Below are 12098 nucleotides of genomic sequence, written 5' to 3'. Positions count from 1 at the left end.
GATTTGTCAAGATATTTATCCGATGAATCCGTCTCAGAGTGATCATCTTCAGAGATATACACATTTTTACTTTTATCAAGTAATTTTGTGTCTTTCAGTGCTTTTTACGCCACATCCTTGGATTTGGACGAGTGTTCATGATCAAAGATCTTTAGCTTCCAAACCAAGGTATTTCTGGAGAGGGTATCAAGGTTATTTCCCTCAACGATGGCATGCTTCTTAGAATCGTATCTAGATGGCAGCGGTCTGAGAATTTTCATCACAATGTCCTTTTCAGGAATAGTCTTACCCAATGCAAAAGATGCATTAACAATTTCAGAAACTTTGTGATTAAACTCATCAAAAAAATCTTCATCTTCCATACAAAGGTTTTCCCAATCGGAATTTAGGTTTTGAAGCCTAGCTTCCTTTTCACTGGTATTTACTTCGAATACGGTTTCTAAGATATCACACACATCTTTAGACCTAGTGCAATTTGACACATGGTGCTGAAGATTTGGGGTAATGGCATGTATGATGGCATTCAAACCGTCAGAATTTTTCTTTGCAACAAGTATCTCAGCAACATCGTATTCGCCAATATTCTTTGGAACAGTAGCGTTACCTATTGCCACAACGGGAGTATCATAGACATTAACTACACATACCCATGATTGAAAATCACGTTCTTGAAGAAAAGCTCGCATAGCAATTTTCCACCATAAGTAGTTTGAGCCATGGAAGACTGGTGGTACGTTAATAGAGATAACACCTCTTTCCATAGAGTCAGATCGCTACAAACACAGAATTTTGAGGTCTTAAACGTGTTTTCCTGCTTTGATACCAATTGAAAAAGCGGGGGTCTATCAACCTCATCCAATATTTCGGTTAGCAATCTGTATGGACTAACTCCAATATACTTTCTAGAGAATCAACTAGACAGTCAGATTCAATCTAGATAAAAGTATATCAAAGAGTTAATATCTCAATCACTCGATTTGATTTATACTCAAGCAAATAGAAATCTGCGAGTCTTTATCAAATACAAGAGAGATAAACTTGGATGGTACCAAAGACCAATATCCAAGTGTCAATCAATTTAAATCAACAACCAATGGTTGGATATTCTAATTAATTGATCTTAGCGCACAACCTGTGATATTTAAATTATATAACAAAATATAATTCGTAATAAAAAATAATACAAACACCAGAAATTTTGTTAACGAGGAAACCGCAAATGCAGAAAAACCCCGGGACCTAGTCCAGATTGAAAACCACACTGTATTAAGCCGCTACAGTCACTAGCCTACTACAAACTAACTTCGGTCTGGACTGTAGTTGATCCCCAATCAATCTCACACTAATTCAAGGTACAGTTGCGCTCCTTACGTCTATGATCCCAGAGGATGCTACACACTTGATTCCCTTAGCTGTTAGATGAAAAACCTGATTTATTTATTAAAGTCTTCAATATTCGTCGGTAGATGAAAAACCTGATTTAACCAAACTAATATGTTTCAACTGTTAGATCGAAACTCAGCTTGTCATACACAAATGAAATGTATTTCATTTAGGTCTGAGTAACCGTAGCTAAACGTGTACACTTAGTTGGTCCGCAAATAGTTAACCAATGGTTAGCCATATGAGCACTTTCATATTAACCGTATTCATCTTCTTCGCAACTAGTTCAAATGACTTCAAAATAACTAGTTAAAGAGTTGTTCAATTGCTTAGGTATTTATGAATAGACACAATTGAAACAAAATCAGTTTGATTCACTTGAATCATTTCATGAACAATAGAGCCACGGCTTGAAAAGAATGCATTCCTTATTGATTTATTGTTTAAGTTCATGAACTTTCGATTTGAGAAATATAACCATCTTGGGTACGCGTACGGGTACGTGTACCATAGCTACCGGATTTGAGTTTACAAACTCAGCAGAAATTTTCGGTTCGAAAACTTCCGTGGGTACGCGTACGGGTATGCGTACCTAAGGTGACTGGTTTAACAGTTTGCAAACTTATAAACTCAGCAGAAATTGTCGGTTCGAAAAGTTCCGCTAGTACGCGTACCCAACCTGTCTCCTTCACCAATACCGTATGCACACATATGCACACACTTGGTTTCTGGCACATGGATTTATACACTAATGTGCGAACACACTATATATGCTTATATCCATAGTTGGTTACGTAATCTCAACTCTACATTTCAATCATTGAAACATTCTTCTATAATTTTATAACAGTCGTTATTCACAACTATCGTCATCAAAGTTATTTTCAAGATTGAAACGTCATCATGACTTTCGTCATGGGTTAAGTGATAGATAAGTTCAAGTCTCTACATACATTTTAGTCGGATGAAATTCCACTGGTTCCTTGAGTAGTTCTCGTCTTCGTAAGATGATCGGCGTGGAGTCTGGAGCTCAATTACACTTAACTGTCCTAATCCGAGACTTAGCTATAAGTAGTCTAGAAATCAAGACATATAATTTTGACAACTAAACTTGACAAACATTTTTGAGATAGCAACGCGTGCGAGTTCGACCGAGCAATGATCTAACAATTAGATCCTTCTTTACTAATAATCACATGCCTCCAGATCTTAATAAAACTTTTTAAGCTTTAATTCCTAAGTTAAAGAATCCTTGTTTAGATGATCAATTTCGTTCTATTAGTCTGTGTAATTTTTGTTATAAAATGATCACTAAGATATTAACTTCTAGGTTGTCCCCTTTTTTGGATTCTCTTATTTCTCATTCTCAATATGCTTTTGTTAAAAACATGTCAATTTTTGATTCAGTTTTACTTACCAATGAGTTGTTTCACTCTTAAAAACATAAATAAAGGCTAGTCAGGTTGGTTTGCTTTAAAACTTGATTTTGAAAAGGCTTATGACAGAATTAGTTGGGATTTTTTGGAACTAGCTCTTCAAGCTCTAAATTTTAGTCCTATCTGGATTTCATGGGTTATGTCGTGTGTGTATCCTCCTTCTTTTCAAATCCTTGTAAATGGTTCTCTGTCTGCTTCTTTTTCATCTTCTAGGGGCATTCGTCAAGGAGATCCTCTTTCTCCTTCCTTGTTTATCATTTGTTTAGAATTTCTCTCTTTACTTATAGATGCCGCAATTTCTAACTAATATCTTACTGGTTTTAAAGTTTACAGGGGTGCACCTTTGATCACTCATAACTATTATGCTGATGATAGCATCATCTTCCTCAAAGCTACTCATTCTAATTTTATTCACCTTTCTTCTCTTTTATCGCTTTTTTGTAGCTAGTCTGGACAGAAAATAAATTTTCATAAATCTAGTGTTATTTTCTCTTCTAATGTCTCTCCTCATGATGCTAGAGTCTTCGCTAGAATCTTGAATGTCAAAGTCTCTCCCAATCCAGGTAAGTATTTAGGTACTCCTACCTTGTGGACTAGAGTTGTTGTTCAATCTTTTAAAGATGTTACAGATAAGATTGCGCAATGGTACTCAGGTTGGAAAAAGAGGTCTTTAAATTTTGCTGGTCGTAATACTTTAATAAAGGCTTCTATTGATCCCATTTCTAACTATCAAGCTTCCGGTAGGAGTTCTTAAGGCTATTGATAAACTGCGCAGGGATTTTATTTGGGAGGATATAAATGGTCATCAAAAAATGCATTTTATTGCTTGTCTCACTGTTTGGCCTGCTTCTAAAACTGGTTTACCGACTGTTAAATCTATTTATGATTATTTACTTGCAAATGACTCTTTGTCAGACCCTGCTTGGAAAAAACTGTGGCGTTCTCATTGTTCTCAGAAAGTCAAAAATTTCTTACGGCTCTTAGCTCATAAGAAGCTCTTAGTTAGAGCGTACTTATCAAAAATTGGCTTAACTATAAGCCCAGACTGTCCCCTTTGTCATTCACATGATGAGACCTTGGATCATCTGTTTGTTGTTTGTCCCATGACTATTCAGGTTTGGATGAAACTCCAAGACTCTTGGAATATGATTTTGCCTTGTATGTGTATTTCTTTAGCTGGTCTTCTTCATACACTTTCTTTTCCTGGTTGTCCTGATGTTATGCCCTGGTCTGTGTTTTATCCATATATTATGTGGAGTATTTGGTTGTCTAGAAATAATGTTGTGTTTCAGAAGATTCCTTTTAATGTTGATCATGTTCTTAGACTAGCTTATTCTCAAGCTTATGAGCACTGGATTTTTGTTGAACGGCCTAGGCATAAGGCTACAGTTCCTAAAGAAATTGTTTTCTTACATTGGAAATCCCCACCATTTCCATTCCATAAGCTTAACTGTGATGGGGCTTCATCTTTTGTTTCTTTTTTGTGTGATGCAGGTGGTGTAATTCGGGATAGTTCATGCTTTTTTGTGGCTGGGTTTGCTCATCATCTTTGTTCCAACTCGACTACTGCAGAAATCTGGGCAATCCGCGACGGCCTTCTTCTTGCTCTTAAGATGAATATCACTCAACTTATTGTTGATAGTGACTCTTCCTCGACAATTTCTTTTTGTAAATCTTCGACTCCTCCACCTTGGTACTTGAAAGGTCTTTTCTTGGATATTTGTAATCTTTCTAAGTCCTTCCAAGTTATTTAATTTGTTCATAACCTTCGTGAGTCTAACAGGGTTGCTGACACCTTGTCTAAAAAAGCTCTAGTCCCTACTGTTTTTGAGGAGTGGACTGCTTTCCCTCCTACTTGTATTTTGCAAGATCTTTCAAACGATGCTATGGGGATGGCTCTGCCCCGCCTTGTCAAAGTTGTTTAGTTTCTATATAAAGCTGTTACTTATCAAAAACAACAACAACAACAAGGTTTGTATGTCTAACCAGTCATATATTCTATTGGGTTGTTACATCGTTAAGTTGAAAATGCAAATTCTTATGTTATTTGGATTTCAGGTATCAAGGCTATGATAATTACTCCTTGCTGCTTTTGTGACTTCAACTATCTCCGGGGTTTTCTCTTTATATGGGATTCGATTTTACAAGTAACTAATGTTATTTATTAGTAGAGTTTTTATTTGATTTCTTTCCGTATGTTTTTTAATTCAAGTTAGGGTCTCTTTTTTTTTTTGTATTTATTTTCCCATTTTTTGACTGCACGGGGTTTTAATCATAACACTAGACCCACTGAATCCATTGTTAGGATTAAATAGTTAATCAACTTTCAGTCCTCTAAACAGTTTCTGAAAACCCAAGAAGTGAGATGTGAGATGAACATTTTTGATCTTGATTTATATTTTTATATCTCATGCCAAAGCTGCCTAGATTAATCCGTTAGAAAAAACGGGTTTTGAAAAGTATGGACCATGACTTGATCCCTAGACCTATTGCCCGCTGGTTGTTTTTTCATTTGAATAGAATCGATAAATAAAACAATAGTCCCACGTAGACTAAAATTTTAAGAATTTTAGACTTAAATACCATGAGTTTTGCCTAAAAGGCATGGCCCTTTGGGTCTGTACACTTTTGTGTGAGGGAGAAGACCTAGATTACCGTACGCGCGGTGCTTCGCACCGAAGCATGCGCGCCGCCGTCCGGGTGGGTGGGTGTGGCATGGCCCTTTGGGTCTACACACTTTTGTTTCACTGTAACCATTTTGTTTTGTACTCCTTTCCAACATTATTTCCAAGCTATTAGGGTGGTGTTCTTTTGTATGCTACAATGAGGAACGCTATAATGATAGTTGTATCCTGGAGGCAGCTCGTCGATAAAAGCTATAGCATCTCTCTACAGGAGAAGTAGCCCGCGATATTGTCTTTACACTACACCAAAAATGGAGTTTTGCAACTGACTCATGCTGTTGCAAATCGGGGTTACAACTGCAGCCAGCTGTTGCTACAGGGGGCGACTCGAAATTTCGCAACGGAAATCTATCTGTTGGGAATTCGAGTCGCAGCTCTTGCGTCATAAAATTTTAGCAACTACTATGTGGCTGTTGCGAAAGTTTTACTATTTGTTGCGAATTCCTGGCTAAGTCAATGGAGACTGACTCAAAAAAGTTGCAGTAAAAATTTAGCAACTACGTCTATCTGTTGCGAATATTTTGCAATAGAAAAAAAAAGGTCAGTCCCCATTGACCTAGTCAAAAACAAATCCCTTATTTGCATTTGGATCCAGGAACTGCTCATAAACCCTCCAATCTTATCAATCAACCAAACAAATTTTGCACCACTTATATTGATATTCATATGTCCAAGGATATATGTTTAAACATTCAAGATATTTTACAAAAGAAAGGGAAGGAAACAATAACATTTTATCACTTGTGGCACATTTACTCTAGATTTCAATCAAGACTCTTAACTTAGTTTAGTTTCAGAAGAGAAGACTCAATATAAGAAACTCCTACTTGTAAGTTAATATCTGATCTCAATGCATGGCGAGCTCAACTCCTCTGCTTACGCGACAATCCTGCAACCCAAATACAATGCATAAGTATTAGATATGGCAAATGCAGAAATGGAGAAATGAAGTTAATAGTGCATCTGGATTGAACATGTACTTCGAGTGAAGAGCCGAAAGGCGGTTACTGGCAGTACATGTACATACAAAGACATCAATCTAGAAACTTCAGTAGAAATCTATTTTGTGCAGTGTGCTCAATATCTGTACAAAACAGCTAACAATATCAGCACACTGCATTAACTGAACTTCGCGATGCAGTTTCCATGGACAAATGATGACAATCAAGAAAGAAATAAGGCGTTTATCATAGTTGAGGTTTGGTAATTCTTGTGTCAAAGTTTTCACTGTGTTCACAAAACTAATGACATGAGATGAAACCTTGATACTCATTTGGTAACATTTGACTTGAATAGTGAGGAAGAATACATAAAAGTTGATAACAAATTTTATAGCCCAGCAACAAAGGCTACTAAAGGGGAAGTGCTAATTAAGTGGCAGTATTCATACATAGAATGCTCCTTACAAAATGAGACGAAATTAGTAAAAAAAATTTAGCTCACCTATAACTTTAAGTTTGAATTCCTCTGGAGATCATCGGGTAGCATTACACTCTTGATTCAATTCAAGCTCCCCCAGCAGCAGCCTACAAGTAGATTAACCACAACAGTGAGCAGAAAATATGTGTAAATCCAGAAAAGTAATCCCGGTGGTACAATAATAAATTCAGTTACACTGAACTAGGACGAGTCAGTTTTTCTCTCTGCGGGTTACTTTTTCCTTTGTTTCTTCTAAAATATAACATAGAGGTATGAGAATAAAAAAAATTTGTAAAATAAAGCATACCAGTTTCATACTTTAATTACCTGAAGAACTCAAATATGCAGGAGTAAATCTCTCGCACTCCTCCAAATCTGTCCTCCAGGCAGTCAGCTAAATACCTATAGATATTAAAATTACAAACAAATTTAGCATCTTTTTCAGTTTGTAGTATTTGATGGTAATAAAAGGAACAATTATGACGACATCAGTGAGGATTATGCATCAGTAAGGATTACCAGAAAAATAATGAAAAGCATAAACCAAAATTCCAGCAGGTTTTCGGTTAGAATGGTGCTCGTGGAGAACGGATTTCATTGCATTGCTTCCACTTACGTTTTCTGTGTGTCTGGGAGCAAGACAGTTGCCTCACTTCGCATCTAAGTAGACATGGTCACCACCAACTCTGTTATTACTCATACCATCCATTTCCAGAGATGCAAGCTATGTTACAATCCACAAGAGAAAAGGTTAAACCAAAGAGAGAGTTACTCATAGCAACACTGTCATCTAAATCAAAATGTACATAATTTTTCTTTCAAAAAGAATCGAATTTTTGAACACTTAATTTAACAGATGGATAATTGAGATCACCAGGGCTACTCTAGATTGCATCGCAATCATCCTCCTTATCCTTTACAAAACCCGATGTCTCTGTTGCATCGTACCCCATCCACCATAGGAAAGTTTCGTCATCACTAGGTACGATGTCATATATTAAACCAGAACGAATGCAAGTAGTATAAACATGTTGAGATGATAATATTACCCAGGTACAAACATAAAACACGATACACAAGTATAAGCAAAACAAGATAGCTAAATCAAATGTCAGAAAGAAAGACAGGAAGAGTAAATGAAAGAATGAAATACTAATAGTTACGTGGACCAGCAAATGACAATATTCAAAGGTTGATTAGATCTTGAGTAAATGCAAGCAACTTCTAAGTAACTATGTTATCGAGTTCACGTCATGGATAATCCATACAAACAACCTACACACACAATAAGCTTCTAGCTTTTCGTTAACCTTAAGATATGTTTATTTTCATGGTAAATTTTCACTTAGAACTACTCATAGCCTGACACAGTAAAGCTTAACAGCTCAATACAGTCGATTTTTGTCCTAACGGTATATTCAGCAGCAACAATAGCTCAATACAGTCACTTAGAGATCTAGCATCTAGAAGTACCTGTAGTTTAGTTGCCTGGGCATTCGGCTGCTGAGATAGATTTTAACCAGACTGCTGCATCATATACAACTTTTGTTGTGGCTGAGAGAATGCTTGTTTTGATGACTGAAGGCTAGCTTGTAAAGCTTGCGTTTACCGAGACAGGACCTCAGCTATCTGAGAAGAGGATTGGCATGGAGGCTGACGCAATTGATGCTTATGGTGAATACCAGCAGGACCAGAGATACCTTGTTGCAAGTTCGGAGGCATCAGCAGTTGTTGAGCAACTGAGACAGTCTGCTGGACCTGAGGCTAGGAAACTGGCACTTGACCTACTGCCAGGTGAAAACTGCGATGGAAATACCTGATTAAGGAGAGGGTCGAATGAAAGATTTGGAAGTCTGTAACTGGCCTTGTTGTGTTGATGTCTGTGAGTAAGACGAATCTGGCGTGTTCTGGGATTGTAATATACAAACTCTCAATAAACGGACCTCTTTGTGTATTCCAGCACGACATTTACTTTCAACCATAGACATACACTATACAGAGTCTTCCTTGATGCGGGCCTGTAAATATATGCCAAAATTGGCTATTAAACCCTGCAACTAGCTAGATAGAATGAGGAAAACCGATTGTGAAGCAATAATGCAATGAAAAAAGTATCAATAATGCATGGGGATTCTTCACGTTCTATGGAAGCACCAAGTGTAACATGCTAATAAGATAGACTCCCAAATAAACTACTAGCAGCAAGTAAATCATATTAGAGCAACACAGATATTCAATTCTGAAGAATCACCAAACATAGCATGCTCAGATACACTCTCAAATGAACTACAAGCAAAGAACCAACTTAAAAATATGCAACAAAATGGGCCACTGGAATTTTTGGCATAGTTCATCATCATTTTTATCAGCAGGTGTTCAGCCAACTGCATGATTTTTGTTTGTCTTAGTTTCATAATCGAAATTGCTAAACAAATTGTTCTGCAATTCAACCTAACATTAATACATCATTCCATAGTTTTCAAAGACACTGCACCAAATTGAACAAATTCTCTTTGCACTCAGCATTCTTTTTTTGAGACCACGAGGAATCATAATCTTGAATGCCAGAATGTGCTGACTGTAGATATAAAATTACCCTTGTCAAGAGACACATGTAACTGAGCACGTTGGTTGCCAGGACAAATAGAAGTTTCCCACTTAAACCACCAGTTTCTTCAGAAACTGGATTCTCACTAGCTGGATCTGGTCTTGCTTGTATCAGTTATGATCTGAGAGAAAAAAGTGAAGAATTGACAACTAAATTCCACTGATATGATAAGTTCATATTTCATAAAACAAAGACTAAACGCCAGAAATTACAAGCACTTGAAATACCTTGCTCAAAAGGGCAGCGTGCAGGATCTTCTCCGAAATAAGGAGCCAATGCATCTGCTGATCTACCCTGTAAGACATCCGATTACAGACATATATCAGACGACTAGTATAGATAAACACACTGAAGAAGTTTAGATATATTCTTGAAAGCTGAGATTGACCACCACAGAGTATAATGATGCCAACGACCTCACTTCAGCTTCAGCGACAACAGGAAAGTCCTTCAGTACCTGATTGAGATCATATTATATCTTATTAGATAGAAAATTATATAGTGCCTACACTAGCAACTGACAGTACGATTTATTTGTCTTACAAAAATGTATTACCAAAAGAATGGAACACCAGAGTGGTGCTTACAACACAAAATCACCAAAGCTAACAAACATCGACTTTCATAACACACACGTCTGAATGAAGTCTTTCCAACCGGTAATCAACTACTCAAAATAGAACCTTTACATAGTACAATCATTTTCGCATGGCATCAATCATCTGATCAAAGTGAGTTGTAAAAATTGACTCTCAAAAGCATTAAAAAAACACCTAACTACCTTGCAAAATGAATGAGAAACAGGACCATCACTTTTACAGGCAGTCAACTCCCATTAGAGTCGTCATGCTTTTTAACAATGCAATAATAATACCCGTATCATTATTTTGGTGAAGAAAATGTTTTGACAGGACGGGAAGGTGGACAAAGCTAAAAACTGGATGAACTGAGCAGTTACACTTGCCCGGATATGGGAGATTTCTAGGCTATGTATTACAAGTTTGAACTCCAGCACAAGACTGAGGAGATACTGAAAGATATATTGAAAGTATGTGCTGCTTCTAAGCCACAAGGTCTAAAAGAACAATCAGGGGAGTTTCTGTGTAATGTTTATAAAGATATAAACACACTTAAACCCCACCAGAAGAACACGACTTGTAATATTAACTTTGGTTTACAAACTAATCAATTTCCTCGATCAATCCCAATCGATAAACCCCAATACAGAATTCTCAAAATCACCAAATTCAAAAAAAATAAAAAATAATCCAAACCCATAAACTAAATCATGAAAAGATAAGATTTTTCTTTCTAAAATTATAATTTGAACAATCTAGTAAGTGTCTGAACCTTTTTCGTGGTTACCAGACAACTAATAATTTTTCAAGACGTTCTAGTATACCATCTAAACATATTCATATAATGAAATTTTAAACAACAACCATATAGAAACATAGCCGAACATATTCATTGCCTTATAAGAACAAATAAATTCGAACCAACAAATAGACTAAATTGCAGAAGACTCATATATAATCAGATATCAGCTAATGAAATACAATCTAAAAGAACAATTAGGGGAGTTTCTTTGTAATGCCTTCTCAAACATAAAAATGAAACCTAAGTATCAATCTTTAACCGATTCAAACAAATACATCAAACCCTAAGTATCAATCTACCAAAATACACAAAAAACTACATCATTAATCGATTTAATCAAAAAGGCACAAAACCCTAATTTTCAATCTACCAAAACCTAACTATCAAACCCTAACATAAATAGCACCATCAATCGATTCACACAAAGAAATAACAGATATAGCATCATCAAACCCTAGTAATCATCATCCATACCTTACTTGCTTCAACGGAGGAAGAGTTTCAATGGCGGGAGAAGTTTTCTTCAGAGCTGTTTCTGAGAGAGTGAGAGAGGACGAGTGAGAGAGTGAGGGAGGACGAGTGGTGGAAATGAATCGAAGAATATTTTGTCTGATAAGAAGGGTGCATACGCGAAATTCGCATGCTCGGGAAAAAGTGTTCCCAAGTGTTTTTTGTCACACGGGTATTTCGCACACCTAGAAGAGAAACAGTTGCAAATAGCAACTGAGGCAAAATGGTTGCGAAATTAGAAACAACATATGGCTGCTGCGAAACTTTAGCAACAGAAATTCGCAATTGAAAATTCGCAACAGCTACATTTCCGTTGCGAATATGAGTTGATATTTCCTGAATTTGGTGTAGTGTTAGGACAGCGTATATCATACGTGCCTCTATTATTCCATGACAAGTTTGTGCTGCATTCGAAATCAACCATTAGTTCGAGCTAAGTATTATTCTCAGTATTTTACAACCGATGTTACTATTTCCAACAATCTAAAGACAATATCTTCACTACTCTAGTTTTCTGTAACAATATGGGGAAAAGTATTGTAGACAAACCTGCTAAGTTTAGTGGAAAAGACTTTAAACGATGGCAATCAAAAATATTGTTTTTTCTCAAAGACCAAAGGTTAGATGAAGTTGCTTTGGAAAAACCCTCAAGAAGGCTTCATGACCGTGGTTATGAAG

The 12098-nt window shown here is 36.5% G+C and overlaps 1 long non-coding RNA gene across 3 annotated transcripts; it reads right to left on the bottom strand.

Annotated features, from left to right (window-relative positions):
• Positions 1-6129: 6129 nt before the first annotated feature.
• On the bottom strand, positions 6130-11482 carry LOC113274335. Of its 3 annotated transcripts, none has more exons than XR_003322962.1 (10): positions 11385-11482; positions 9919-9987; positions 9758-9824; positions 9519-9651; positions 8396-8940; positions 7797-7900; positions 7442-7646; positions 7250-7324; positions 6947-7029; positions 6130-6392 (listed from the first exon to the last, which is right to left on the bottom strand). It is a non-coding gene; the product is annotated as an uncharacterized LOC113274335 (long non-coding RNA). The 3 variants fall into 3 exon arrangements; XR_003322960.1 differs by having other exon boundaries at positions 9922-9987; XR_003322961.1 differs by lacking the exon at positions 7797-7900 and having other exon boundaries at positions 9922-9987.
• Positions 11483-12098: the final 616 nt, after the last annotated feature.

The sequence above is a fragment of the Papaver somniferum genome, chromosome 4 (genome assembly GCF_003573695.1).
Source record: "Papaver somniferum cultivar HN1 chromosome 4, ASM357369v1, whole genome shotgun sequence".
Taxonomy (NCBI): domain Eukaryota; kingdom Viridiplantae; phylum Streptophyta; class Magnoliopsida; order Ranunculales; family Papaveraceae; genus Papaver; species Papaver somniferum.
Note: the sequence above shows the minus strand (reverse complement) of the source record. Positions and strands in the feature narration are given on the sequence as shown.